At 43.6% G+C, this 26,798-nt stretch overlaps 15 non-coding genes and 1 pseudogene across 15 annotated transcripts; all 16 read right to left on the reverse strand.

Annotated features, from left to right (window-relative positions):
• Positions 1–712: 712 nt before the first annotated feature.
• On the reverse strand, positions 713–903 carry LOC141220169 (U2 spliceosomal RNA). The gene has a single exon (XR_012288540.1). It is a non-coding gene; the product is annotated as a U2 spliceosomal RNA (small nuclear RNA).
• A 1,118-nt stretch (positions 904–2,021) lies between these two features.
• LOC141220058 (U2 spliceosomal RNA) lies at positions 2,022–2,212 on the reverse strand. The gene has a single exon (XR_012288430.1). It is a non-coding gene; the product is annotated as a U2 spliceosomal RNA (small nuclear RNA).
• A 1,121-nt stretch (positions 2,213–3,333) lies between these two features.
• On the reverse strand, positions 3,334–3,524 carry LOC141220059 (U2 spliceosomal RNA). Its single transcript, XR_012288431.1, has one exon. It is a non-coding gene; the product is annotated as a U2 spliceosomal RNA (small nuclear RNA).
• A 1,118-nt stretch (positions 3,525–4,642) lies between these two features.
• On the reverse strand, positions 4,643–4,833 carry LOC141220060 (U2 spliceosomal RNA). Its single transcript, XR_012288432.1, has one exon. It is a non-coding gene; the product is annotated as a U2 spliceosomal RNA (small nuclear RNA).
• A 1,118-nt stretch (positions 4,834–5,951) lies between these two features.
• LOC141220061 (U2 spliceosomal RNA) lies at positions 5,952–6,142 on the reverse strand. The gene has a single exon (XR_012288433.1). It is a non-coding gene; the product is annotated as a U2 spliceosomal RNA (small nuclear RNA).
• Positions 6,143–7,260: 1,118 nt separating this feature from the next.
• On the reverse strand, positions 7,261–7,451 carry LOC141220062 (U2 spliceosomal RNA). The gene has a single exon (XR_012288435.1). It is a non-coding gene; the product is annotated as a U2 spliceosomal RNA (small nuclear RNA).
• A 1,118-nt stretch (positions 7,452–8,569) lies between these two features.
• LOC141219680 (U2 spliceosomal RNA) lies at positions 8,570–8,778 on the reverse strand (annotated as a pseudogene).
• A 6,393-nt stretch (positions 8,779–15,171) lies between these two features.
• On the reverse strand, positions 15,172–15,362 carry LOC141220063 (U2 spliceosomal RNA). Its single transcript, XR_012288436.1, has one exon. It is a non-coding gene; the product is annotated as a U2 spliceosomal RNA (small nuclear RNA).
• Positions 15,363–16,474: 1,112 nt separating this feature from the next.
• LOC141220232 (U2 spliceosomal RNA) lies at positions 16,475–16,665 on the reverse strand. Its single transcript, XR_012288601.1, has one exon. It is a non-coding gene; the product is annotated as a U2 spliceosomal RNA (small nuclear RNA).
• A 1,106-nt stretch (positions 16,666–17,771) lies between these two features.
• LOC141220064 (U2 spliceosomal RNA) lies at positions 17,772–17,962 on the reverse strand. The gene has a single exon (XR_012288437.1). It is a non-coding gene; the product is annotated as a U2 spliceosomal RNA (small nuclear RNA).
• Positions 17,963–19,080: 1,118 nt separating this feature from the next.
• LOC141220066 (U2 spliceosomal RNA) lies at positions 19,081–19,271 on the reverse strand. The gene has a single exon (XR_012288439.1). It is a non-coding gene; the product is annotated as a U2 spliceosomal RNA (small nuclear RNA).
• Positions 19,272–20,386: 1,115 nt separating this feature from the next.
• Positions 20,387–20,577, reverse strand: LOC141220067 (U2 spliceosomal RNA). The gene has a single exon (XR_012288440.1). It is a non-coding gene; the product is annotated as a U2 spliceosomal RNA (small nuclear RNA).
• A 1,118-nt stretch (positions 20,578–21,695) lies between these two features.
• Positions 21,696–21,886, reverse strand: LOC141220069 (U2 spliceosomal RNA). The gene has a single exon (XR_012288441.1). It is a non-coding gene; the product is annotated as a U2 spliceosomal RNA (small nuclear RNA).
• Positions 21,887–23,001: 1,115 nt separating this feature from the next.
• LOC141220070 (U2 spliceosomal RNA) lies at positions 23,002–23,192 on the reverse strand. The gene has a single exon (XR_012288442.1). It is a non-coding gene; the product is annotated as a U2 spliceosomal RNA (small nuclear RNA).
• A 1,118-nt stretch (positions 23,193–24,310) lies between these two features.
• Positions 24,311–24,501, reverse strand: LOC141220071 (U2 spliceosomal RNA). Its single transcript, XR_012288443.1, has one exon. It is a non-coding gene; the product is annotated as a U2 spliceosomal RNA (small nuclear RNA).
• Positions 24,502–25,619: 1,118 nt separating this feature from the next.
• On the reverse strand, positions 25,620–25,810 carry LOC141219597 (U2 spliceosomal RNA). The gene has a single exon (XR_012288055.1). It is a non-coding gene; the product is annotated as a U2 spliceosomal RNA (small nuclear RNA).
• Between the last annotated feature and the right edge of the window lie 988 nt (positions 25,811–26,798).

A 26,798-nucleotide genomic window follows, 5' to 3' on the forward strand; every position in this document is an offset into this window, starting at 1 on the left:
CTATTATGACACGCGCAGCCAGCGTTCCATTGCCACATTCCATCTACTGCAGGCAGGATACCTGGCTGGCTGAATGTCGCTGAGAAGCTCACAGAGACCGCCATAAGCAACAGTTTAACAGAATGCCACAGACTAATCAACCAAACTTTTTGGGTTGGGTTCTCTTTTATAGTCTGCAGGCATTAAATGAAAGAAGTCAGTGTTCCAGCAGAGGGAGGCAACGTTTCAGAAAAGGCATTGTAGCAAACCAAAAAAGAAATTTTAAGCGCAGCAGAGTAACCAGCGCACATACCTGTTAGCTCAGGTGAGTTTAAAAGGCTGCTGTTGATAACAAGGGCATTTGCTAAATAGATGGTGTGTGTGCAACAATATACTGAAAGGTCAATTATATTGTGCAGCTTATCTCACCACCTGTAGTTATTTAGGTGAAAGCTCCAAAATGCTTGCCTAATATGTCTGTTTATCCAAAAGGAAGTAAAAAGGGAGAGCTAGAAAGATAGCATTTCATTACATTACATGGCAATGCAATGCACAGTTGCTGAAGTTGAACCAAAATGAGCTTGTAATCTGGCTTCTGCAACTTTGAACATGAAAAATCCAATGAGGAGAAGAAAAGCAAAGCCAAAGAGTCCATCCCAAAATCCGACAAACAAGCAAAATGAACAAAAAACATTGAATTCAATTCTTTCTGATTTTAGAAACTGCATTAAAGAAGGGGTGCACCGGTCCTGGAGATACTGCAATACCAGGTCAATGCGTGGAGTGGACAGAGCAAGCTCTTTTTCCATCTCCCTGCTCTAAAAATCCATTTAATATATGGTCCCCAGATAGGGGACGTATCAGATATTAAACTGATAAGAACAGATACTACACTTGATCTTAGCCAAAAGGCCGAGAAGCGATAACCAGAATTGGTTTCAAACTACGGAGCCACCCAAGGATCCTGAAAAGTCCATTTGTGGAGATGAGCTCCTGGACTCCCGTTAAGAAGACATGTTGTCAACCTCTAGATCCCTTACATGCCTGCACTTTTCGGCTTGCTGCTGCTGCAATCCACGCGTTTTAGATCTGCATAACTCCACCTCTTTAAACACAGCACCTTCACCCCCTGCTGTTCCCACCCGCCTCAACACCGTTGGAAGGGAGGAGAACCAATTAAGGCGGGGGGTGGGGTGGAACGAGCAGCTGTCTACCCTTAGCAGGAGGGCTGCTGATTACATACCTCTCCTGCTGCTGCTGCTGCTGCTGGCTGTCCAGCAGCAGACTGAAGGTGGCTGCTGCTGTGCACAGGTATATAAAGGCTCAGAGCCTATTATGACACGCGCAGCCAGCGTTCCATTGCCACATTCCATCTACTGCAGGCAGGATACCTGGCTGGCTGAATGTCGCTGAGAAGCTCACAGAGACCGCCATAAGCAACAGTTTAACAGAATGCCACAGACTAATCAACCAAACTTTTTGGGTTGGGTTCTCTTTTATAGTCTGCAGGCATTAAATGAAAGAAGTCAGTGTTCCAGCAGAGGGAGACAACGTTTCAGAAAAGGCATTGTAGCAAACCAAAAAAGAAATTTTAAGCGCAGCAGAGTAACCAGCGCACATACCTGTTAGCTCAGGTGAGTTTAAAAGGCTGCTGTTGATAACAAGGGCATTTGCTAAATAGATGGTGTGTGTGCAACAATATACTGAAAGGTCAATTATATTGTGCAGCTTATCTCACCACCTGTAGTTATTTAGGTGAAAGCTCCAAAATGCTTGCCTAATATGTCTGTTTATCCAAAAGGAAGTAAAAAGGGAGAGCTAGAAAGATAGCATTTCATTACATTACATGGCAATGCAATGCACAGTTGCTGAAGTTGAACCAAAATGAGCTTGTAATCTGGCTTCTGCAACTTTGAACATGAAAAATCCAATGAGGAGAAGAAAAGCAAAGCCAAAGAGTCCATCCCAAAATCCGACAAACAAGCAAAATGAACAAAAAACATTGAATTCAATTCTTTCTGATTTTAGAAACTGCATTAAAGAAGGGGTGCACCGGTCCTGGAGATACTGCAATACCAGGTCAATGCGTGGAGTGGACAGAGCAAGCTCTTTTTCCATCTCCCTGTTCTAAAAATCCATTTAATATATGGTCCCCAGATAGGGGACGTATCAGATATTAAACTGATAAGAACAGATACTACACTTGATCTTAGCCAAAAGGCCGAGAAGCGATAACCAGAATTGGTTTCAAACTACGGAGCCACCCAAGGATCCTGAAAAGTCCATTTGTGGAGATGAGCTCCTGGACTCCCGTTAAGAAGACATGTTGTCAACCTCTAGATCCCTTACATGCCTGCACTTTTCGGCTTGCTGCTGCTGCAATCCACGCGTTTTAGATCTGCATAACTCCACCTCTTTAAACACAGCACCTTCACCCCCTGCTGTTCCCACCCGCCTCAACACCGTTGGAAGGGAGGAGAACCAATTAAGGCGGGGGGTGGGGTGGAACGAGCAGCTGTCTACCCTTAGCAGGAGGGCTGCTGATTACATACCTCTCCTGCTGCTGCTGCTGCTGCTGCTGGCTGTCCAGCAGCAGACTGAAGGTGGCTGCTGCTGTGCACAGGTATATAAAGGCTCAGAGCCTATTATGACACGCGCAGCCAGCGTTCCATTGCCACATTCCATCTACTGCAGGCAGGATACCTGGCTGGCTGAATGTCGCTGAGAAGCTCACAGAGACCGCCATAAGCAACAGTTTAACAGAATGCCACAGACTAATCAACCAAACTTTTTGGGTTGGGTTCTCTTTTATAGTCTGCAGGCATTAAATGAAAGAAGTCAGTGTTCCAGCAGAGGGAGACAACGTTTCAGAAAAGGCATTGTAGCAAACCAAAAAAGAAATTTTAAGCGCAGCAGAGTAACCAGCGCACATACCTGTTAGCTCAGGTGAGTTTAAAAGGCTGCTGTTGATAACAAGGGCATTTGCTAAATAGATGGTGTGTGTGCAACAATATACTGAAAGGTCAATTATATTGTGCAGCTTATCTCACCACCTGTAGTTATTTAGGTGAAAGCTCCAAAATGCTTGCCTAATATGTCTGTTTATCCAAAAGGAAGTAAAAAGGGAGAGCTAGAAAGATAGCATTTCATTACATTACATGGCAATGCAATGCACAGTTGCTGAAGTTGAACCAAAATGAGCTTGTAATCTGGCTTCTGCAACTTTGAACATGAAAAATCCAATGAGGAGAAGAAAAGCAAAGCCAAAGAGTCCATCCCAAAATCCGACAAACAAGCAAAATGAACAAAAAACATTGAATTCAATTCTTTCTGATTTTAGAAACTGCATTAAAGAAGGGGTGCACCGGTCCTGGAGATACTGCAATACCAGGTCAATGCGTGGAGTGGACAGAGCAAGCTCTTTTTCCATCTCCCTGTTCTAAAAATCCATTTAATATATGGTCCCCAGATAGGGGACGTATCAGATATTAAACTGATAAGAACAGATACTACACTTGATCTTAGCCAAAAGGCCGAGAAGCGATAACCAGAATTGGTTTCAAACTACGGAGCCACCCAAGGATCCTGAAAAGTCCATTTGTGGAGATGAGCTCCTGGACTCCCGTTAAGAAGACATGTTGTCAACCTCTAGATCCCTTACATGCCTGCACTTTTCGGCTTGCTGCTGCTGCAATCCACGCGTTTTAGATCTGCATAACTCCACCTCTTTAAACACAGCACCTTCACCCCCTGCTGTTCCCACCCGCCTCAACACCGTTGGAAGGGAGGAGAACCAATTAAGGCGGGGGGTGGGGTGGAACGAGCAGCTGTCTACCCTTAGCAGGAGGGCTGCTGATTACATACCTCTCCTGCTGCTGCTGCTGCTGCTGGCTGTCCAGCAGCAGACTGAAGGTGGCTGCTGCTGTGCACAGGTATATAAAGGCTCAGAGCCTATTATGACACGCGCAGCCAGCGTTCCATTGCCACATTCCATCTACTGCAGGCAGGATACCTGGCTGGCTGAATGTCGCTGAGAAGCTCACAGAGACCGCCATAAGCAACAGTTTAACAGAATGCCACAGACTAATCAACCAAACTTTTTGGGTTGGGTTCTCTTTTATAGTCTGCAGGCATTAAATGAAAGAAGTCAGTGTTCCAGCAGAGGGAGACAACGTTTCAGAAAAGGCATTGTAGCAAACCAAAAAAGAAATTTTAAGCGCAGCAGAGTAACCAGCGCACATACCTGTTAGCTCAGGTGAGTTTAAAAGGCTGCTGTTGATAACAAGGGCATTTGCTAAATAGATGGTGTGTGTGCAACAATATACTGAAAGGTCAATTATATTGTGCAGCTTATCTCACCACCTGTAGTTATTTAGGTGAAAGCTCCAAAATGCTTGCCTAATATGTCTGTTTATCCAAAAGGAAGTAAAAAGGGAGAGCTAGAAAGATAGCATTTCATTACATTACATGGCAATGCAATGCACAGTTGCTGAAGTTGAACCAAAATGAGCTTGTAATCTGGCTTCTGCAACTTTGAACATGAAAAATCCAATGAGGAGAAGAAAAGCAAAGCCAAAGAGTCCATCCCAAAATCCGACAAACAAGCAAAATGAACAAAAAACATTGAATTCAATTCTTTCTGATTTTAGAAACTGCATTAAAGAAGGGGTGCACCGGTCCTGGAGATACTGCAATACCAGGTCAATGCGTGGAGTGGACAGAGCAAGCTCTTTTTCCATCTCCCTGTTCTAAAAATCCATTTAATATATGGTCCCCAGATAGGGGACGTATCAGATATTAAACTGATAAGAACAGATACTACACTTGATCTTAGCCAAAAGGCCGAGAAGCGATAACCAGAATTGGTTTCAAACTACGGAGCCACCCAAGGATCCTGAAAAGTCCATTTGTGGAGATGAGCTCCTGGACTCCCGTTAAGAAGACATGTTGTCAACCTCTAGATCCCTTACATGCCTGCACTTTTCGGCTTGCTGCTGCTGCAATCCACGCGTTTTAGATCTGCATAACTCCACCTCTTTAAACACAGCACCTTCACCCCCTGCTGTTCCCACCCGCCTCAACACCGTTGGAAGGGAGGAGAACCAATTAAGGCGGGGGGTGGGGTGGAACGAGCAGCTGTCTACCCTTAGCAGGAGGGCTGCTGATTACATACCTCTCCTGCTGCTGCTGCTGCTGCTGGCTGTCCAGCAGCAGACTGAAGGTGGCTGCTGCTGTGCACAGGTATATAAAGGCTCAGAGCCTATTATGACACGCGCAGCCAGCGTTCCATTGCCACATTCCATCTACTGCAGGCAGGATACCTGGCTGGCTGAATGTCGCTGAGAAGCTCACAGAGACCGCCATAAGCAACAGTTTAACAGAATGCCACAGACTAATCAACCAAACTTTTTGGGTTGGGTTCTCTTTTATAGTCTGCAGGCATTAAATGAAAGAAGTCAGTGTTCCAGCAGAGGGAGACAACGTTTCAGAAAAGGCATTGTAGCAAACCAAAAAAGAAATTTTAAGCGCAGCAGAGTAACCAGCGCACATACCTGTTAGCTCAGGTGAGTTTAAAAGGCTGCTGTTGATAACAAGGGCATTTGCTAAATAGATGGTGTGTGTGCAACAATATACTGAAAGGTCAATTATATTGTGCAGCTTATCTCACCACCTGTAGTTATTTAGGTGAAAGCTCCAAAATGCTTGCCTAATATGTCTGTTTATCCAAAAGGAAGTAAAAAGGGAGAGCTAGAAAGATAGCATTTCATTACATTACATGGCAATGCAATGCACAGTTGCTGAAGTTGAACCAAAATGAGCTTGTAATCTGGCTTCTGCAACTTTGAACATGAAAAATCCAATGAGGAGAAGAAAAGCAAAGCCAAAGAGTCCATCCCAAAATCCGACAAACAAGCAAAATGAACAAAAAACATTGAATTCAATTCTTTCTGATTTTAGAAACTGCATTAAAGAAGGGGTGCACCGGTCCTGGAGATACTGCAATACCAGGTCAATGCGTGGAGTGGACAGAGCAAGCTCTTTTTCCATCTCCCTGTTCTAAAAATCCATTTAATATATGGTCCCCAGATAGGGGACGTATCAGATATTAAACTGATAAGAACAGATACTACACTTGATCTTAGCCAAAAGGCCGAGAAGCGATAACCAGAATTGGTTTCAAACTACGGAGCCACCCAAGGATCCTGAAAAGTCCATTTGTGGAGATGAGCTCCTGGACTCCCGTTAAGAAGACATGTTGTCAACCTCTAGATCCCTTACATGCCTGCACTTTTCGGCTTGCTGCTGCTGCAATCCACGCGTTTTAGATCTGCATAACTCCACCTCTTTAAACACAGCACCTTCACCCCCTGCTGTTCCCACCCGCCTCAACACCGTTGGAAGGGAGGAGAACCAATTAAGGCGGGGGGTGGGGTGGAACGAGCAGCTGTCTACCCTTAGCAGGAGGGCTGCTGATTACATACCTCTCCTGCTGCTGCTGCTGCTGCTGGCTGTCCAGCAGCAGACTGAAGGTGGCTGCTGCTGTGCACAGGTATATAAAGGCTCAGAGCCTATTATGACACGCGCAGCCAGCGTTCCATTGCCACATTCCATCTACTGCAGGCAGGATACCTGGCTGGCTGAATGTCGCTGAGAAGCTCACAGAGACCGCCATAAGCAACAGTTTAACAGAATGCCACAGACTAATCAACCAAACTTTTTGGGTTGGGTTCTCTTTTATAGTCTGCAGGCATTAAATGAAAGAAGTCAGTGTTCCAGCAGAGGGAGACAACGTTTCAGAAAAGGCATTGTAGCAAACCAAAAAAGAAATTTTAAGCGCAGCAGAGTAACCAGCGCACATACCTGTTAGCTCAGGTGAGTTTAAAAGGCTGCTGTTGATAACAAGGGCATTTGCTAAATAGATGGTGTGTGTGCAACAATATACTGAAAGGTCAATTATATTGTGCAGCTTATCTCACCACCTGTAGTTATTTAGGTGAAAGCTCCAAAATGCTTGCCTAATATGTCTGTTTATCCAAAAGGAAGTAAAAAGGGAGAGCTAGAAAGATAGCATTTCATTACATTACATGGCAATGCAATGCACAGTTGCTGAAGTTGAACCAAAATGAGCTTGTAATCTGGCTTCTGCAACTTTGAACATGAAAAATCCAATGAGGAGAAGAAAAGCAAAGCCAAAGAGTCCATCCCAAAATCCGACAAACAAGCAAAATGAACAAAAAACATTGAATTCAATTCTTTCTGATTTTAGAAACTGCATTAAAGAAGGGGTGCACCGGTCCTGGAGATACTGCAATACCAGGTCAATGCGTGGAGTGGACAGAGCAAGCTCTTTTTCCATCTCCCTGTTCTAAAAATCCATTTAATATATGGTCCCCAGATAGGGGACGTATCAGATATTAAACTGATAAGAACAGATACTACACTTGATCTTAGCCAAAAGGCCGAGAAGCGATAACCAGAATTGGTTTCAAACTACGGAGCCACCCAAGGATCCTGAAAAGTCCATTTGTGGAGATGAGCTCCTGGACTCCCGTTAAGAAGACATGTTGTCAACCTCTAGATCCCTTACATGCCTGCACTTTTCGGCTTGCTGCTGCTGCAATCCACGCGTTTTAGATCTGCATAACTCCACCTCTTTAAACACAGCACCTTCACCCCCTGCTGTTCCCACCCGCCTCAACACCGTTGGAAGGGAGGAGAACCAATTAAGGCGGGGGGTGGGGTGGAACGAGCAGCTGTCTACCCTTAGCAGGAGGGCTGCTGATTACATACCTCTCCTGCTGCTGCTGCTGCTGCTGGCTGTCCAGCAGCAGACTGAAGGTGGCTGCTGCTGTGCACAGGTATATAAAGGCTCAGAGCCTATTATGACACGCGCAGCCAGCGTTCCATTGCCACATTCCATCTACTGCAGGCAGGATACCTGGCTGGCTGAATGTCGCTGAGAAGCTCACAGAGACCGCCATAAGCAACAGTTTAACAGAATGCCACAGACTAATCAACCAAACTTTTTGGGTTGGGTTCTCTTTTATAGTCTGCAGGCATTAAATGAAAGAAGTCAGTGTTCCAGCAGAGGGAGACAACGTTTCAGAAAAGGCATTGTAGCAAACCAAAAAAGAAATTTTAAGCGCAGCAGAGTAACCAGCGCACATACCTGTTAGCTCAGGTGAGTTTAAAAGGCTGCTGTTGATAACAAGGGCATTTGCTAAATAGATGGTGTGTGTGCAACAATATACTGAAAGGTCAATTATATTGTGCAGCTTATCTCACCACCTGTAGTTATTTAGGTGAAAGCTCCAAAATGCTTGCCTAATATGTCTGTTTATCCAAAAGGAAGTAAAAAGGGAGAGCTAGAAAGATAGCATTTCATTACATTACATGGCAATGCAATGCACAGTTGCTGAAGTTGAACCAAAATGAGCTTGTAATCTGGCTTCTGCAACTTTGAACATGAAAAATCCAATGAGGAGAAGAAAAGCAAAGCCAAAGAGTCCATCCCAAAATCCGACAAACAAGCAAAATGAACAAAAAACATTGAATTCAATTCTTTCTGATTTTAGAAACTGCATTAAAGAAGGGGTGCACCGGTCCTGGAGATACTGCAATACCAGGTCAATGCGTGGAGTGGACAGAGCAAGCTCTTTTTCCATCTCCCTGTTCTAAAAATCCATTTAATATATGGTCCCCAGATAGGGGACGTATCAGATATTAAACTGATAAGAACAGATTTTTTTTTTTTTTTTTTTTTTTTTTTTTTAATTTGGCTATCCCCTGCAGAGGGATAAAACCGTTTATTAAAACTTTAACAAATTACAATCATAATTACACAAATACCAAACGTTAAAAGACAAATGAAATTTACAAAACAAAAAAATACAAAGATTTTAAATAATTAGGTTCCTATGGTCAACAAGCCATTTTTTGGAAATATGTACATTCTTCTTTTTGTCAATTAAATAATAAGTATACATTTCACATAAACATAAACTTAAAACATCATTCACTGATAAAACATCTTGATTAAAAATAGCAATGTTGCGCGCTTTCCAGAGAGATGACTTGGCGCAGTTCACTGTCTTCCAAGCCATTGTGTACTGGTCCATTGTGGGGCATTCCATAAGTCCGTATAGCACAGTTTTATATGTAAAGTCCTTGAGGTCTGCCACCCTTTCCAGTATTGGGAGCAGTTTTCTCCAGAAATCCTTTGCAAAATTACATGTCCATAATAGATGTTCCACCGTTTCCTCGTCTTGGCATCCGGCTCTTGGGCAGATGGCAGACCTCACAAATCCTCTTCTGTATTGGAATGCCCGGCAAGGAAGACAGCGGTGCATGCAACTCCAAGCCAGATCTCTCTGTTCATTAAAAAGATAAAAAACGTTAATCATTTTCCAGATAGACATAGATTTGTCATCATCATATCTGTCAACATTACATATTTCCTCACTTTTACGTATTTCTTTAATTAGTTTCTTACTATTTCTTAATTCCTCTATTTTCTTAGTCCCTAAATTAAAATCGGACACTATTTTCCTTAAAATCTCATAATGCGTCGACAAATTAAAAGCATGGGGCACAGATATATTAATTTCATACCATCCAAACTTTCTCATAAAAAATCCTGTATTAAAACGCATAAAAAAGGACCAATAGTGATTCTTAAAAAGGGCATTAAAACAGTAAACGAACAGATGGATTAAAAGAAACCTATTAAAATCTGGAAAATCTTTACCACCTTTTACTTTTGATTTCATCACGATTTCTCTTTTCAGCTTTTCCATTTTTGAGTTCCAAAAGAAGGTAAAACAGGTTTTGGTTATCTTTTTTAAAACATTAACAGGCGGGGGGAAAACCATGCTAAGATACAATAAAAGAGGTAAAATCACCATCTTTAAAACCAATACTTTACCCTCCATTGTAAGTCTCCTCATGTTCCACATACATATTTTCGTATTTACTTTCTGTGTAACTGTTTCCCAACTATTATAACCATCATTATTTTCAGTAAATGATATACCTAAAATGGAAATGGATTCGGAGACATTAATTGGTACATCACGTAAAATCATCCCCCCAACACTTAAAATGTTACACTTATTAAAATTGATTTTAAAACCAGAAGCTAGACAAAAGGATTGCACTTGATGGAGAGTGGCCGTAAGTGATGGTGCATCTGTACACAAGACCGCCACGTCATCCATGTAGCCTACAACCTTGGCCTCCAAACCACCGCTTCCAGGCAGAGGGACACCGCATATCTGTTTATTTTGGCGTATTGCACATAACATTGGTTCCAGTGCACAGATAAACAGTAGGGGGGACAGAGGGCATCCCTGTTTCACCCCTGACCGTAAAAATACCTCTTGTGTCTTAAAACCATTCACTAAAATCTTACTTGTACAATCCTTGTAAAATGCTTTAAGCGATAGTAAAAACCCTTCTGGTATGCCCATTTTCTCTAAAACTTTAAAAAGATAAAAGTGTGAGACACGGTCAAATGCTTTTTCAAAATCAATAGATAAAATCGCCATTTTCCCCTTTCTGTCTTTCACATCCTCAATACAGTCTTTCACTAAATTCAGATTGTCCCATATACTGCGCCCCGGCACCCCACACACTTGATTAGAATGAATAACTTTGCTGATGACTTCTTTTAGACGATTTGCACAAATTTTAGCCATTATTTTATAGTCACAATTTAAAAGTGTTATTGGTCTCCAGTTTTCTAATTTTGATTTATCGCCTTTTTTGTATAGGAGGGAGACTTCACCTTTCTTCCAGGAATTTAATAAAACCTTATTATTAAAAACCTCAGTAAACAAATAAAACAAATCATCTTTTAAAATATCATAAAAACATACATAAAATTCTATTGGGATGCCATCAGGACCAGGGACCTTTCCAGTTTTAAAACTTTTAATAGTTTTTAACACTTCTTGTTCCGTTAAAACTTGGGATAAAAACTCTTGGGATGCGGGATCTAAAACAGCTGTTAGTCCTTGCAGCGAATCATCCATTAATTTATTATCTATATTTTTTCCATTAAAAAGATTAGAAAAAAAAACCTCAACTTTACCCAGCATATTTTTTATATTATTCTCACCATCTATATGGTCAATTATCACTTTTTCTTTTTTATTTTTCCTAAAAAAATATCTGGAACACTTTTCATTTTCTTCTATATGTTGTACTCTAGAACGAAAAATTATCTCTTTTCCTTTTTGTTCTAGCCATTTTGAAATCTCTTCTTTTAAGTTTGAAATATCAAGTTGTACATCTATCCCATTGTCTCTGAGCTTAAATAATGTTTGTAGGCGGGTATTTAAAATTCTATATTCTTCATATTTTTCTTTGGCTCTACATATACTCTTTTTAATAAAAAAGTCTTTTATTTTTACTTTCATTCTATCCCACCATACACTCATAGTCTCATTTGTTTTTTTCCCTTTTCTACATTTCCTATAAAACTCAATAAAATCTGATAAAATCTGCGGGTCGGTTAAAAGGGATACGTTCATTTTCCAGCTTTTCTTACCACATTTTTTGTTGTCATTTACTTTTATGGTAAAGGATAAAAGTTTATGGTCTGAAAATATATTAGTTAAAACTTCACATTTGGCAGGTATTGTTTTATCTGAACCAAAAATAAAATCAATCCTAGAGCTACAATTAGCATTGCTCCAAGTGAAACCGGCGTCCTCTGGGCTGTCACTATGACACTCTTTATATATGTCTATCAATTTAGCATCTTTGACTATATCATGTAGCATACCTGAGGTTTTATCGTAGTTCCTGCTTACAGAGCTGGAGCGCCGGTTTTCACCTTTTAAAACACAATTAAAATCCCCTGCTAAGATAAAAGGTTCAGAGTTATTAATAAATAATGGTAAAAGATCAAGCATTTCGGCTCTTTCATTTTTCTCTGGGGATCCATAAAAATTTAAAAACTGCCATCTAATACCATCAATAAAAGCTTTCACTAATAAAATACGGCCTGGTAAAATTTCCTGAATAAAATCAATTAAAACGTTCCCTTTAAAAAGTATGGCTACACCCGCTGATCCTGCAGCATTCGATCCGGACCAGACAGATGGCCCACACTTCCACTCATCTTTATATTTTTGATATGACATTTCATGTGGGATATTACATTCTTGCAGAAAAAATACAGATGCAGTAAAACACGTAAAAAAATTAAAAAGAGCAGTTCTTCTCGTGTTAGATTTTATGCCTCTCACGTTGAGGGAAATACCTTTGAGTTCAGCCATCATTAGAAAATGTAGAAATTTTACTTAGGTAACTAAGAGCAACGGATTTACCTGTCCGATGAACCTGATCAGACCACTGGGCTTGCGCCTCCCTCCTCATCTGATAGTATCGTCACGAGAGTCTCCGTGGAGGAGGAAAGATTACCACATTTATATAAACCCGACGCTACACTGGCATAGCTCGGAGGGCTGGCTGGCAGAACCCGCTGGGTCTCCATTGGCTGGCCATGCAGTTCCTCATCAGGTGGGTCCCCGAGGGGTTCCGCCACCCCTGTTTGACCTGTAGAAGGTCGTCCTATAGGAGGAGGTTGCGCACAAGGCAGAGCCTCTGACTCTTCAGAGGCAGCAAGATCCCGGTCCCCACCTGTAGCAGCGGAGACCGAAACCCCTGAGGGTCCAGCGTCCACGTCCCCTTCTGGAGAAGTGTCCATCTGTTCACCTCCAGCTGCCTCCTCCGAACCACCCTTTTTCTTTTTCTTAGGACCCACCTTTATCCACTCAGCGCCCTCAGCACTAGGAGACCCAGACTGGGCATGGGCTTCTGTGTCGGCCTTTTGCCGGTCCCTTTTGACCTTACCAGTAGTGCCCTTCTGCTCCTTCTCAGCCCTCCTTTTGGACTCCCGCAGGTCCTGCAGCCAGGTTTTGGGATTTGGTATTTTACCTGTCATAGACTCTGGAGACACTTCACTATTTGGTACGCCCTTATTGTCTCCAGAGGCTCCAGGTTGTTGTTCCTCCTCCTGAGGGGTGGTCTGATCTTTTGGTCCTTGGTCGGACGTCTTGGACTTCCCCTTTTGCTCATCTTCCCGAAATCTGTGAGGACAAGAAAAATAAAAGTGACCTGGAGTCTGGCAAAAACTGCATTTCTTTTCCTTAGGGCATTCTTTTGTCTCATGTTCTTCACTAGCACAATTTCTACATGATACATGACAGTTTTCTTTTGAATGACCATAGCGCCCACAATTTCTGCAATATACTGGCATCCCAGAAAAGAAGAAATCCCCATTTGTTTGCCCAATTTTGAAACGGGCAGAGGGGAGCCGTATACCACCTGGTGTATTTGGATCTCTTGTACACTTCACAAGGAATTTCCACTTAGATGTCCATATGTTATATTCGTTTAATATCTTCCCAATACATTTAACACTTTTAAAATAAATTGCTAGAAATGACATTACTTCTGGAGCAGAAACAAAGGGCGAAAATATTTTTACAATAACCAGTCTTACCTCATCCAGGACGTGCTCAACAATTTGTATCCCTTTCAAAACAGGACTATTTTCAACTTTTTTTAACTTTTCTAGTACATCTCTAAAAATACCTTCTCCGGTGAATGTGATGTCATAGTCACCTCTTCTGGGATAATCCTGGATGGAGAGAATTTCATTCCTTTGTACGCCAAGAAGGTTCCTGAGCACGTCCTGGACTACATACCCTAATTTCCTCATATCCGAGCCACCCGCCGTGAAGTGAACTCGGATAGAGTTTTTTAGCCTCGCATAAAGAGGCACGAGGTTAGGGTCAACCTCCATGGAAAAACGCAACAAGGTTGCAAATTGCAGCCGCTTGCAATCTGCGCTCCCAGTGTTCTTGCAGCGAAAAACACCTGGAAGCTGGGGGATCGCAACTCGTTACCCTCGGACTAAGCCCTCTCCCTAATAGCAGCAAGCAGGTTAAGTCCACCAAGGTGGACGATCCTGCCAGGCCAAGGAGAGGGGTACCCGAGTGCCCTTCAACCACAATCTCCTGCAATAAAGCACTTGATCGTAGCCAAAAGGCCGAGAAGCGATAACCAGAATTGGTTTCAAACTACGGAGCCACCCAAGGATCCTGAAAAGTCCATTTGTGGAGATGAGCTCCTGGACTCCCGTTAAGAAGACATGTTGTCAACCTCTAGATCCCTTACATGCCTGCACTTTTCGGCTTGCTGCTGCTGCAATCCACGCGTTTTAGATCTGCATAACTCCACCTCTTTAAACACAGCACCTTCACCCCCTGCTGTTCCCACCCGCCTCAACACCGTTGGAAGGGAGGAGAACCAATTAAGGCGGGGGGTGGGGTGGAACGAGCAGCTGTCTACCCTTAGCAGGAGGGCTGCTGATTACATACCTCTCCTGCTGCTGCTGCTGCTGCTGGCTGTCCAGCAGCAGACTGAAGGTGGCTGCTGCTGTGCACAGGTATATAAAGGCTCAGAGCCTATTATGACACGCGCAGCCAGCGTTCCATTGCCACATTCCATCTACTGCAGGCAGGATACCTGGCTGGCTGAATGTCGCTGAGAAGCTCACAGAGACCGCCATAAGCAACAGTTTAACAGAATGCCACAGACTAATCAACCAAACTTTTTGGGTTGGGTTCTCTTTTATAGTCTGCAGGCATTAAATGAAAGAAGTCAGTGTTCCAGCAGAGGGAGACAACGTTTCAGAAAAGGCATTGTAGCAAACCAAAAAAGAAATTTTAAGCGCAGCAGAGTAACCAGCGCACATACCTGTTAGCTCAGGTGAGTTTAAAAGGCTGCTGTTGATAACAAGGGCATTTGCTAAATAGATGGTGTGTGTGCAACAATATACTGAAAGGTCAATTATATTGTGCAGCTTATCTCACCACCTGTAGTTATTTAGGTGAAAGCTCCAAAATGCTTGCCTAATATGTCTGTTTATCCAAAAGGAAGTAAAAAGGGAGAGCTAGAAAGATAGCATTTCATTACATTACATGGCAATGCAATGCACAGTTGCTGAAGTTGAACCAAAATGAGCTTGTAATCTGGCTTCTGCAACTTTGAACATGAAAAATCCAATGAGGAGAAGAAAAGCAAAGCCAAAGAGTCCATCCCAAAATCCGACAAACAAGCAAAATGAACAAAAAACATTGAATTCAATTCTTTCTGATTTTAGAAACTGCATTAAAGAAGGGGTGCACCGGTCCTGGAGATACTGCAATACCAGGTCAATGCGTGGAGTGGACAGAGCAAGCTCTTTTTCCATCTCCCTGTTCTAAAAATCCATTTAATATATGGTCCCCAGATAGGGGACGTATCAGATATTAAACTGATAAGAACAGATACTACACTTGATCTTAGCCAAAAGGCCGAGAAGCGATAACCAGAATTGGTTTCAAACTACGGAGCCACCCAAGGATCCTGAAAAGTCCATTTGTGGAGATGAGCTCCTGGACTCCCGTTAAGAAGACATGTTGTCAACCTCTAGATCCCTTACATGCCTGCACTTTTCGGCTTGCTGCTGCTGCAATCCACGCGTTTTAGATCTGCATAACTCCACCTCTTTAAACACAGCACCTTCACCCCCTGCTGTTCCCACCCGCCTCAACACCGTTGGAAGGGAGGAGAACCAATTAAGGCGGGGGGTGGGGTGGAACGAGCAGCTGTCTACCCTTAGCAGGAGGGCTGCTGATTACATACCTCTCCTGCTGCTGCTGCTGGCTGTCCAGCAGCAGACTGAAGGTGGCTGCTGCTGTGCACAGGTATATAAAGGCTCAGAGCCTATTATGACACGCGCAGCCAGCGTTCCATTGCCACATTCCATCTACTGCAGGCAGGATACCTGGCTGGCTGAATGTCGCTGAGAAGCTCACAGAGACCGCCATAAGCAACAGTTTAACAGAATGCCACAGACTAATCAACCAAACTTTTTGGGTTGGGTTCTCTTTTATAGTCTGCAGGCATTAAATGAAAGAAGTCAGTGTTCCAGCAGAGGGAGACAACGTTTCAGAAAAGGCATTGTAGCAAACCAAAAAAGAAATTTTAAGCGCAGCAGAGTAACCAGCGCACATACCTGTTAGCTCAGGTGAGTTTAAAAGGCTGCTGTTGATAACAAGGGCATTTGCTAAATAGATGATGTGTGTGCAACAATATACTGAAAGGTCAATTATATTGTGCAGCTTATCTCACCACCTGTAGTTATTTAGGTGAAAGCTCCAAAATGCTTGCCTAATATGTCTGTTTATCCAAAAGGAAGTAAAAAGGGAGAGCTAGAAAGATAGCATTTCATTACATTACATGGCAATGCAATGCACAGTTGCTGAAGTTGAACCAAAATGAGCTTGTAATCTGGCTTCTGCAACTTTGAACATGAAAAATCCAATGAGGAGAAGAAAAGCAAAGCCAAAGAGTCCATCCCAAAATCCGACAAACAAGCAAAATGAACAAAAAACATTGAATTCAATTCTTTCTGATTTTAGAAACTGCATTAAAGAAGGGGTGCCCCGGTCCTGGAGATACTGCAATACCAGGTCAATGCGTGGAGTGGACAGAGCAAGCTCTTTTTCCATCTCCCTGTTCTAAAAATCCATTTAATATATGGTCCCCAGATAGGGGACGTATCAGATATTAAACTGATAAGAACAGATACTACACTTGATCTTAGCCAAAAGGCCGAGAAGCGATAACCAGAATTGGTTTCAAACTACGGAGCCACCCAAGGATCCTGAAAAGTCCATTTGTGGAGATGAGCTCCTGGACTCCCGTTAAGAAGACATGTTGTCAACCTCTAGATCCCTTACATGCCTGCACTTTTCGGCTTGCTGCTGCTGCAATCCACGCGTTTTAGATCTGCATAACTCCACCTCTTTAAACACAGCACCTTCACCCCCTGCTGTTCCCACCCGCCTCAACACCGTTGGAAGGGAGGAGAACCAATTAAGGCGGGGGGTGGGGTGGAACGAGCAGCTGTCTACCCTTAGCAGGAGGGCTGCTGATTACATACCTCTCCTGCTGCTGCTGCTGCTGCTGGCTGTCCAGCAGCAGACTGAAGGTGGCTGCTGCTGTGCACAGGTATATAAAGGCTCAGAGCCTATTATGACACGCGCAGCCAGCGTTCCATTGCCACATTCCATCTACTGCAGGCAGGATACCTGGCTGGCTGAATGTCGCTGAGAAGCTCACAGAGACCGCCATAAGCAACAGTTTAACAGAATGCCACAGACTAATCAACCAAACTTTTTGGGTTGGGTTCTCTTTTATAGTCTGCAGGCATTAAATGAAAGAAGTCAGTGTTCCAGCAGAGGGAGACAACGTTTCAGAAAAGGCATTGTAGCAAACCAAAAAAGAAATTTTAAGCGCAGCAGAGTAACCAGCGCACATACCTGTTAGCTCAGGTGAGTTTAAAAGGCTGCTGTTGATAACAAGGGCATTTGCTAAATAGATGGTGTGTGTGCAACAATATACTGAAAGGTCAATTATATTGTGCAGCTTATCTCACCACCTGTAGTTATTTAGGTGAAAGCTCCAAAATGCTTGCCTAATATGTCTGTTTATCCAAAAGGAAGTAAAAAGGGAGAGCTAGAAAGATAGCATTTCATTACATTACATGGCAATGCAATGCACAGTTGCTGAAGTTGAACCAAAATGAGCTTCTGCAACTTTGAACATGAAAAATCCAATGAGGAGAAGAAAAGCAAAGCCAAAGAGTCCATCCCAAAATCCGACAAACAAGCAAAATGAACAAAAAACATTGAATTCAATTCTTTCTGATTTTAGAAACTGCATTAAAGAAGGGGTGCACCGGTCCTGGAGATACTGCAATACCAGGTCAATGCGTGGAGTGGACAGAGCAAGCTCTTTTTCCATCTCCCTGTTCTAAAAATCCATTTAATATATGGTCCCCAGATAGGGGACGTATCAGATATTAAACTGATAAGAACAGATACTACACTTGATCTTAGCCAAAAGGCCGAGAAGCGATAACCAGAATTGGTTTCAAACTACGGAGCCACCCAAGGATCCTGAAAAGTCCATTTGTGGAGATGAGCTCCTGGACTCCCGTTAAGAAGACATGTTGTCAACCTCTAGATCCCTTACATGCCTGCACTTTTCGGCTTGCTGCTGCTGCAATCCACGCGTTTTAGATCTGCATAACTCCACCTCTTTAAACACAGCACCTTCACCCCCTGCTGTTCCCACCCGCCTCAACACCGTTGGAAGGGAGGAGAACCAATTAAGGCAGGGGGTGGGGTGGAACGAGCAGCTGTCTACCCTTAGCAGGAGGGCTGCTGATTACATACCTCTCCTGCTGCTGCTGCTGCTGCTGGCTGTCCAGCAGCAGACTGAAGGTGGCTGCTGCTGTGCACAGGTATATAAAGGCTCAGAGCCTATTATGACACGCGCAGCCAGCGTTCCATTGCCACATTCCATCTACTGCAGGCAGGATACCTGGCTGGCTGAATGTCGCTGAGAAGCTCACAGAGACCGCCATAAGCAACAGTTTAACAGAATGCCACAGACTAATCAACCAAACTTTTTGGGTTGGGTTCTCTTTTATAGTCTGCAGGCATTAAATGAAAGAAGTCAGTGTTCCAGCAGAGGGAGACAACGTTTCAGAAAAGGCATTGTAGCAAACCAAAAAAGAAATTTTAAGCGCAGCAGAGTAACCAGCGCACATACCTGTTAGCTCAGGTGAGTTTAAAAGGCTGCTGTTGATAACAAGGGCATTTGCTAAATAGATGGTGTGTGTGCAACAATATACTGAAAGGTCAATTATATTGTGCAGCTTATCTCACCACCTGTAGTTATTTAGGTGAAAGCTCCAAAATGCTTGCCTAATATGTCTGTTTATCCAAAAGGAAGTAAAAAGGGAGAGCTAGAAAGATAGCATTTCATTACATTACATGGCAATGCAATGCACAGTTGCTGAAGTTGAACCAAAATGAGCTTGTAATCTGGCTTCTGCAACTTTGAACATGAAAAATCCAATGAGGAGAAGAAAAGCAAAGCCAAAGAGTCCATCCCAAAATCCGACAAACAAGCAAAATGAACAAAAAACATTGAATTCAATTCTTTCTGATTTTAGAAACTGCATTAAAGAAGGGGTGCACCGGTCCTGGAGATACTGCAATACCAGGTCAATGCGTGGAGTGGACAGAGCAAGCTCTTTTTCCATCTCCCTGTTCTAAAAATCCATTTAATATATGGTCCCCAGATAGGGGACGTATCAGATATTAAACTGATAAGAACAGATACTACACTTGATCTTAGCCAAAAGGCCGAGAAGCGATAACCAGAATTGGTTTCAAACTACGGAGCCACCCAAGGATCCTGAAAAGTCCATTTGTGGAGATGAGCTCCTGGACTCCCGTTAAGAAGACATGTTGTCAACCTCTAGATCCCTTACATGCCTGCACTTTTCGGCTTGCTGCTGCTGCAATCCACGCGTTTTAGATCTGCATAACTCCACCTCTTTAAACACAGCACCTTCACCCCCTGCTGTTCCCACCCGCCTCAACACCGTTGGAAGGGAGGAGAACCAATTAAGGCGGGGGGTGGGGTGGAACGAGCAGCTGTCTACCCTTAGCAGGAGGGCTGCTGATTACATACCTCTCCTGCTGCTGCTGCTGCTGGCTGTCCAGCAGCAGACTGAAGGTGGCTGCTGCTGTGCACAGGTATATAAAGGCTCAGAGCCTATTATGACACGCGCAGCCAGCGTTCCATTGCCACATTCCATCTACTGCAGGCAGGATACCTGGCTGGCTGAATGTCGCTGAGAAGCTCACAGAGACCGCCATAAGCAACAGTTTAACAGAATGCCACAGACTAATCAACCAAACTTTTTGGGTTGGGTTCTCTTTTATAGTCTGCAGGCATTAAATGAAAGAAGTCAGTGTTCCAGCAGAGGGAGACAACGTTTCAGAAAAGGCATTGTAGCAAACCAAAAAAGAAATTTTAAGCGCAGCAGAGTAACCAGCGCACATACCTGTTAGCTCAGGTGAGTTTAAAAGGCTGCTGTTGATAACAAGGGCATTTGCTAAATAGATGGTGTGTGTGCAACAATATACTGAAAGGTCAATTATATTGTGCAGCTTATCTCACCACCTGTAGTTATTTAGGTGAAAGCTCCAAAATGCTTGCCTAATATGTCTGTTTATCCAAAAGGAAGTAAAAAGGGAGAGCTAGAAAGATAGCATTTCATTACATTACATGGCAATGCAATGCACAGTTGCTGAAGTTGAACCAAAATGAGCTTGTAATCTGGCTTCTGCAACTTTGAACATGAAAAATCCAATGAGGAGAAGAAAAGCAAAGCCAAAGAGTCCATCCCAAAATCCGACAAACAAGCAAAATGAACAAAAAACATTGAATTCAATTCTTTCTGATTTTAGAAACTGCATTAAAGAAGGGGTGCACCGGTCCTGGAGATACTGCAATACCAGGTCAATGCGTGGAGTGGACAGAGCAAGCTCTTTTTCCATCTCCCTGTTCTAAAAATCCATTTAATATATGGTCCCCAGATAGGGGACGTATCAGATATTAAACTGATAAGAACAGATACTACACTTGATCTTAGCCAAAAGGCCGAGAAGCGATAACCAGAATTGGTTTCAAACTACGGAGCCACCCAAGGATCCTGAAAAGTCCATTTGTGGAGATGAGCTCCTGGACTCCCGTTAAGAAGACATGTTGTCAACCTCTAGATCCCTTACATGCCTGCACTTTTCGGCTTGCTGCTGCTGCAATCCACGCGTTTTAGATCTGCATAACTCCACCTCTTTAAACACAGCACCTTCACCCCCTGCTGTTCCCACCCGCCTCAACACCGTTGGAAGGGAGGAGAACCAATTAAGGCGGGGGGTGGGGTGGAACGAGCAGCTGTCTACCCTTAGCAGGAGGGCTGCTGATTACATACCTCTCTTGCTGCTGCTGCTGCTGCTGGCTGTCCAGCAGCAGACTGAAGGTGGCTGCTGCTGTGCACAGGTATATAAAGGCTCAGAGCCTATTATGACACGCGCAGCCAGCGTTCCATTGCCACATTCCATCTACTGCAGGCAGGATACCTGGCTGGCTGAATGTCGCTGAGAAGCTCACAGAGACCGCCATAAGCAACAGTTTAACAGAATGCCACAGACTAATCAACCAAACTTTTTGGGTTGGGTTCTCTTTTATAGTCTGCAGGCATTAAATGAAAGAAGTCAGTGTTCCAGCAGAGGGAGACAACGTTTCAGAAAAGGCATTGTAGCAAACCAAAAAAGAAATTTTAAGCGCAGCAGAGTAACCAGCGCACATACCTGTTAGCTCAGGTGAGTTTAAAAGGCTGCTGTTGATAACAAGGGCATTTGCTAAATAGATGGTGTGTGTGCAACAATATACTGAAAGGTCAATTATATTGTGCAGCTTATCTCACCACCTGTAGTTATTTAGGTGAAAGCTCCAAAATGCTTGCCTAATATGTCTGTTTATCCAAAAGGAAGTAAAAAGGGAGAGCTAGAAAGATAGCATTTCATTACATTACATGGCAATGCAATGCACAGTTGCTGAAGTTGAACCAAAATGAGCTTGTAATCTGGCTTCTGCAACTTTGAACATGAAAAATCCAATGAGGAGAAGAAAAGCAAAGCCAAAGAGTCCATCCCAAAATCCGACAAACAAGCAAAATGAACAAAAAACATTGAATTCAATTCTTTCTGATTTTAGAAACTGCATTAAAGAAGGGGTGCACCGGTCCTGGAGATACTGCAATACCAGGTCAATGCGTGGAGTGGACAGAGCAAGCTCTTTTTCCATCTCCCTGTTCTAAAAATCCATTTAATATATGGTCCCCAGATAGGGGACGTATCAGATATTAAACTGATAAGAACAGATACTACACTTGATCTTAGCCAAAAGGCCGAGAAGCGATAACCAGAATTGGTTTCAAACTACGGAGCCACCCAAGGATCCTGAAAAGTCCATTTGTGGAGATGAGCTCCTGGACTCCCGTTAAGAAGACATGTTGTCAACCTCTAGATCCCTTACATGCCTGCACTTTTCGGCTTGCTGCTGCTGCAATCCACGCGTTTTAGATCTGCATAACTCCACCTCTTTAAACACAGCACCTTCACCCCCTGCTGTTCCCACCCGCCTCAACACCGTTGGAAGGGAGGAGAACCAATTAAGGCGGGGGGTGGGGTGGAACGAGCAGCTGTCTACCCTTAGCAGGAGGGCTGCTGATTACATACCTCTCCTGCTGCTGCTGCTGCTGGCTGTCCAGCAGCAGACTGAAGGTGGCTGCTGCTGTGCACAGGTATATAAAGGCTCAGAGCCTATTATGACACGCGCAGCCAGCGTTCCATTGCCACATTCCATCTACTGCAGGCAGGATACCTGGCTGGCTGAATGTCGCTGAGAAGCTCACAGAGACCGCCATAAGCAACAGTTTAACAGAATGCCACAGACTAATCAACCAAACTTTTTGGGTTGGGTTCTCTTTTATAGTCTGCAGGCATTAAATGAAAGAAGTCAGTGTTCCAGCAGAGGGAGACAACGTTTCAGAAAAGGCATTGTAGCAAACCAAAAAAGAAATTTTAAGCGCAGCAGAGTAACCAGCGCACATACCTGTTAGCTCAGGTGAGTTTAAAAGGCTGCTGTTGATAACAAGGGCATTTGCTAAATAGATGGTGTGTGTGCAACAATATACTGAAAGGTCAATTATATTGTGCAGCTTATCTCACCACCTGTAGTTATTTAGGTGAAAGCTCCAAAATGCTTGCCTAATATGTCTGTTTATCCAAAAGGAAGTAAAAAGGGAGAGCTAGAAAGATAGCATTTCATTACATTACATGGCAATGCAATGCACAGTTGCTGAAGTTGAACCAAAATGAGCTTGTAATCTGGCTTCTGCAACTTTGAACATGAAAAATCCAATGAGGAGAAGAAAAGCAAAGCCAAAGAGTCCATCCCAAAATCCGACAAACAAGCAAAATGAACAAAAAACATTGAATTCAATTCTTTCTGATTTTAGAAACTGCATTAAAGAAGGGGTGCACCGGTCCTGGAGATACTGCAATACCAGGTCAATGCGTGGAGTGGACAGAGCAAGCTCTTTTTCCATCTCCCTGTTCTAAAAATCCATTTAATATATGGTCCCCAGATAGGGGACGTATCAGATATTAAACTGATAAGAACAGATACTACACTTGATCTTAGCCAAAAGGCCGAGAAGCGATAACCAGAATTGGTTTCAAACTACGGAGCCACCCAAGGATCCTGAAAAGTCCATTTGTGGAGATGAGCTCCTGGACTCCCGTTAAGAAGACATGTTGTCAACCTCTAGATCCCTTACATGCCTGCACTTTTCGGCTTGCTGCTGCTGCAATCCACGCGTTTTAGATCTGCATAACTCCACCTCTTTAAACACAGCACCTTCACCCCCTGCTGTTCCCACCCGCCTCAACACCGTTGGAAGGGAGGAGAACCAATTAAGGCGGGGGGTGGGGTGGAACGAGCAGCTGTCTACCCTTAGCAGGAGGGCTGCTGATTACATACCTCTCTTGCTGCTGCTGCTGCTGCTGGCTGTCCAGCAGCAGACTGAAGGTGGCTGCTGCTGTGCACAGGTATATAAAGGCTCAGAGCCTATTATGACACGCGCAGCCAGCGTTCCATTGCCACATTCCATCTACTGCAGGCAGGATACCTGGCTGGCTGAATGTCGCTGAGAAGCTCACAGAGACCGCCATAAGCAACAGTTTAACAGAATGCCACAGACTAATCAACCAAACTTTTTGGGTTGGGTTCTCTTTTATAGTCTGCAGGCATTAAATGAAAGAAGTCAGTGTTCCAGCAGAGGGAGACAACGTTTCAGAAAAGGCATTGTAGCAAACCAAAAAATAAATTTTAAGCGCAGCAGAGTAACCAGCGCACATACCTGTTAGCTCAGGTGAGTTTAAAAGGCTGCTGTTGATAACAAGGGCATTTGCTAAATAGATGGTGTGTGTGCAACAATATACTGAAAGGTCAATTATATTGTGCAGCTTATCTCACCACCTGTAGTTATTTAGGTGAAAGCTCCAAAATGCTTGCCTAATATGTCTGTTTATCCAAAAGGAAGTAAAAAGGGAGAGCTAGAAAGATAGCATTTCATTACATTACATGGCAATGCAATGCACAGTTGCTGAAGTTGAACCAAAATGAGCTTGTAATCTGGCTTCTGCAACTTTGAACATGAAAAATCCAATGAGGAGAAGAAAAGCAAAGCCAAAGAGTCCATCCCAAAATCCGACAAACAAGCAAAATGAACAAAAAACATTGAATTCAATTCTTTCTGATTTTAGAAACTGCATTAAAGAAGGGGTGCACCGGTCCTGGAGATACTGCAATACCAGGTCAATGCGTGGAGTGGACAGAGCAAGCTCTTTTTCCATCTCCCTGTTCTAAAAATCCATTTAATATATGGTCCCCAGATAGGGGACGTATCAGATATTAAACTGATAAGAACAGATACTACACTTGATCTTAGCCAAAAGGCCGAGAAGCGATAACCAGAATTGGTTTCAAACTACGGAGCCACCCAAGGATCCTGAAAAGTCCATTTGTGGAGATGAGCTCCTGGACTCCCGTTAAGAAGACATGTTGTCAACCTCTAGATCCCTTACATGCCTGCACTTTTCGGCTTGCTGCTGCTGCAATCCACGCGTTTTAGATCTGCATAACTCCACCTCTTTAAACACAGCACCTTCACCCCCTGCTGTTCCCACCCGCCTCAACACCGTTGGAAGGGAGGAGAACCAATTAAGGCGGGGGGTGGGGTGGAACGAGCAGCTGTCTACCCTTAGCAGGAGGGCTGCTGATTACATACCTCTCCTGCTGCTGCTGCTGCTGCTAGCTGTCCAGCAGCAGACTGAAGGTGGCTGCTGCTGTGCACAGGTATATAAAGGCTCAGAGCCTATTATGACACGCGCAGCCAGCGTTCCATTGCCACATTCCATCTACTGCAGGCAGGATACCTGGCTGGCTGAATGTCGCTGAGAAGCTCACAGAGACCGCCATAAGCAACAGTTTAACAGAATGCCACAGACTAATCAACCAAACTTTTTGGGTTGGGTTCTCTTTTATAGTCTGCAGGCATTAAATGAAAGAAGTCAGTGTTCCAGCAGAGGGAGACAACGTTTCAGAAAAGGCATTGTAGCAAACCAAAAAAGAAATTTTAAGCGCAGCAGAGTAACCAGCGCACATACCTGTTAGCTCAGGTGAGTTTAAAAGGCTGCTGTTGATAACAAGGGCATTTGCTAAATAGATGGTGTGTGTGCAACAATATACTGAAAGGTCAATTATATTGTGCAGCTTATCTCACCACCTGTAGTTATTTAGGTGAAAGCTCCAAAATGCTTGCCTAATATGTCTGTTTATCCAAAAGGAAGTAAAAAGGGAGAGCTAGAAAGATAGCATTTCATTACATTACATGGCAATGCATTGCACAGTTGCTGAAGTTGAACCAAAATGAGCTTGTAATCTGGCTTCTGCAACTTTGAACATGAAAAATCTAATGAGGAGAAGAAAAGCAAAGCCGAAGAGTCCATCCCAAAATCCGACAAACAAGCAAAATGAACAAAAAACATTGAATTCAATTCTTTCTGATTTTAGAAACTGCATTAAAGAAGGGGTGCACCGGTCCTGGAGATACTGCAATACGAGGTCAATGCGTGGAGTGGACAGCGCAAGCTCTTTTTCCATCTCCCTGTTCTAAAAATCCATTTAATATATGGTCCCCAGATAGGGGACGTATCAGATATTAAACTGATAAGAACAGATACTACACTTGATCTTAGCCAAAAGGCCGAGAAGCGATAACCAGAATTGGTTTCAAACTACGGAGCCACCCAAGGATCCTGAAAAGTCCATTTGTGGAGATGAGCTCCTGGACTCCCGTTAAGAAGACATGTTGTCAACCTCTAGATCCCTTACATGCCTGCACTTTTCGGCTTGCTGCTGCTGCAATCCACGCGTTTTAGATCTGCATAACTCCACCTCTTTAAACACAGCACCTTCACCCCCTGCTGTTCCCACCCGCCTCAACACCGTTGGAAGGGAGGAGAACCAATTAAGGCGGGGGGTGGGGTGGAACGAGCAGCTGTCTACCCTTAGCAGGAGGGCTGCTGATTACATACCTCTCCTGCTGCTGCTGCTGCTGCTGGCTGTCCAGCAGCAGACTGAAGGTGGCTGCTGCTGTGCACAGGTATATAAAGGCTCAGAGCCTATTATGACACGCGCAGCCAGCGTTCCATTGCCACATTCCATCTACTGCAGGCAGGATACCTGGCTGGCTGAATGTCGCTGAGAAGCTCACAGAGACCGCCATAAGCAACAGTTTAACAGAATGCCACAGACTAATCAACCAAACTTTTTGGGTTGGGTTCTCTTTTATAGTCTGCAGGCATTAAATGAAAGAAGTCAGTGTTCCAGCAGAGGGAGACAACGTTTCAGAAAAGGCATTGTAGCAAACCAAAAAAGAAATTTTAAGCGCAGCAGAGTAACCAGCGCACATACCTGTTAGCTCAGGTGAGTTTAAAAGGCTGCTGTTGATAACAAGGGCATTTGCTAAATAGATGGTGTGTGTGCAACAATATACTGAAAGGTCAATTATATTGTGCAGCTTATCTCACCACCTGTAGTTATTTAGGTGAAAGCTCCAAAATGCTTGCCTAATATGTCTGTTTATCCAAAAGGAAGTAAAAAGGGAGAGCTAGAAAGATAGCATTTCATTACATTACATGGCAATGCAATGCACAGTTGCTGAAGTTGAACCAAAATGAGCTTGTAATCTGGCTTCTGCAACT

This window comes from Phyllobates terribilis, unplaced genomic scaffold (assembly GCF_046119375.1).
Source record: "Phyllobates terribilis strain yellow unplaced genomic scaffold, ASM4611937v1 Scaffold_277__1_contigs__length_2500907, whole genome shotgun sequence".
Classification (NCBI taxonomy): Eukaryota; Metazoa; Chordata; class Amphibia; order Anura; family Dendrobatidae; genus Phyllobates; species Phyllobates terribilis.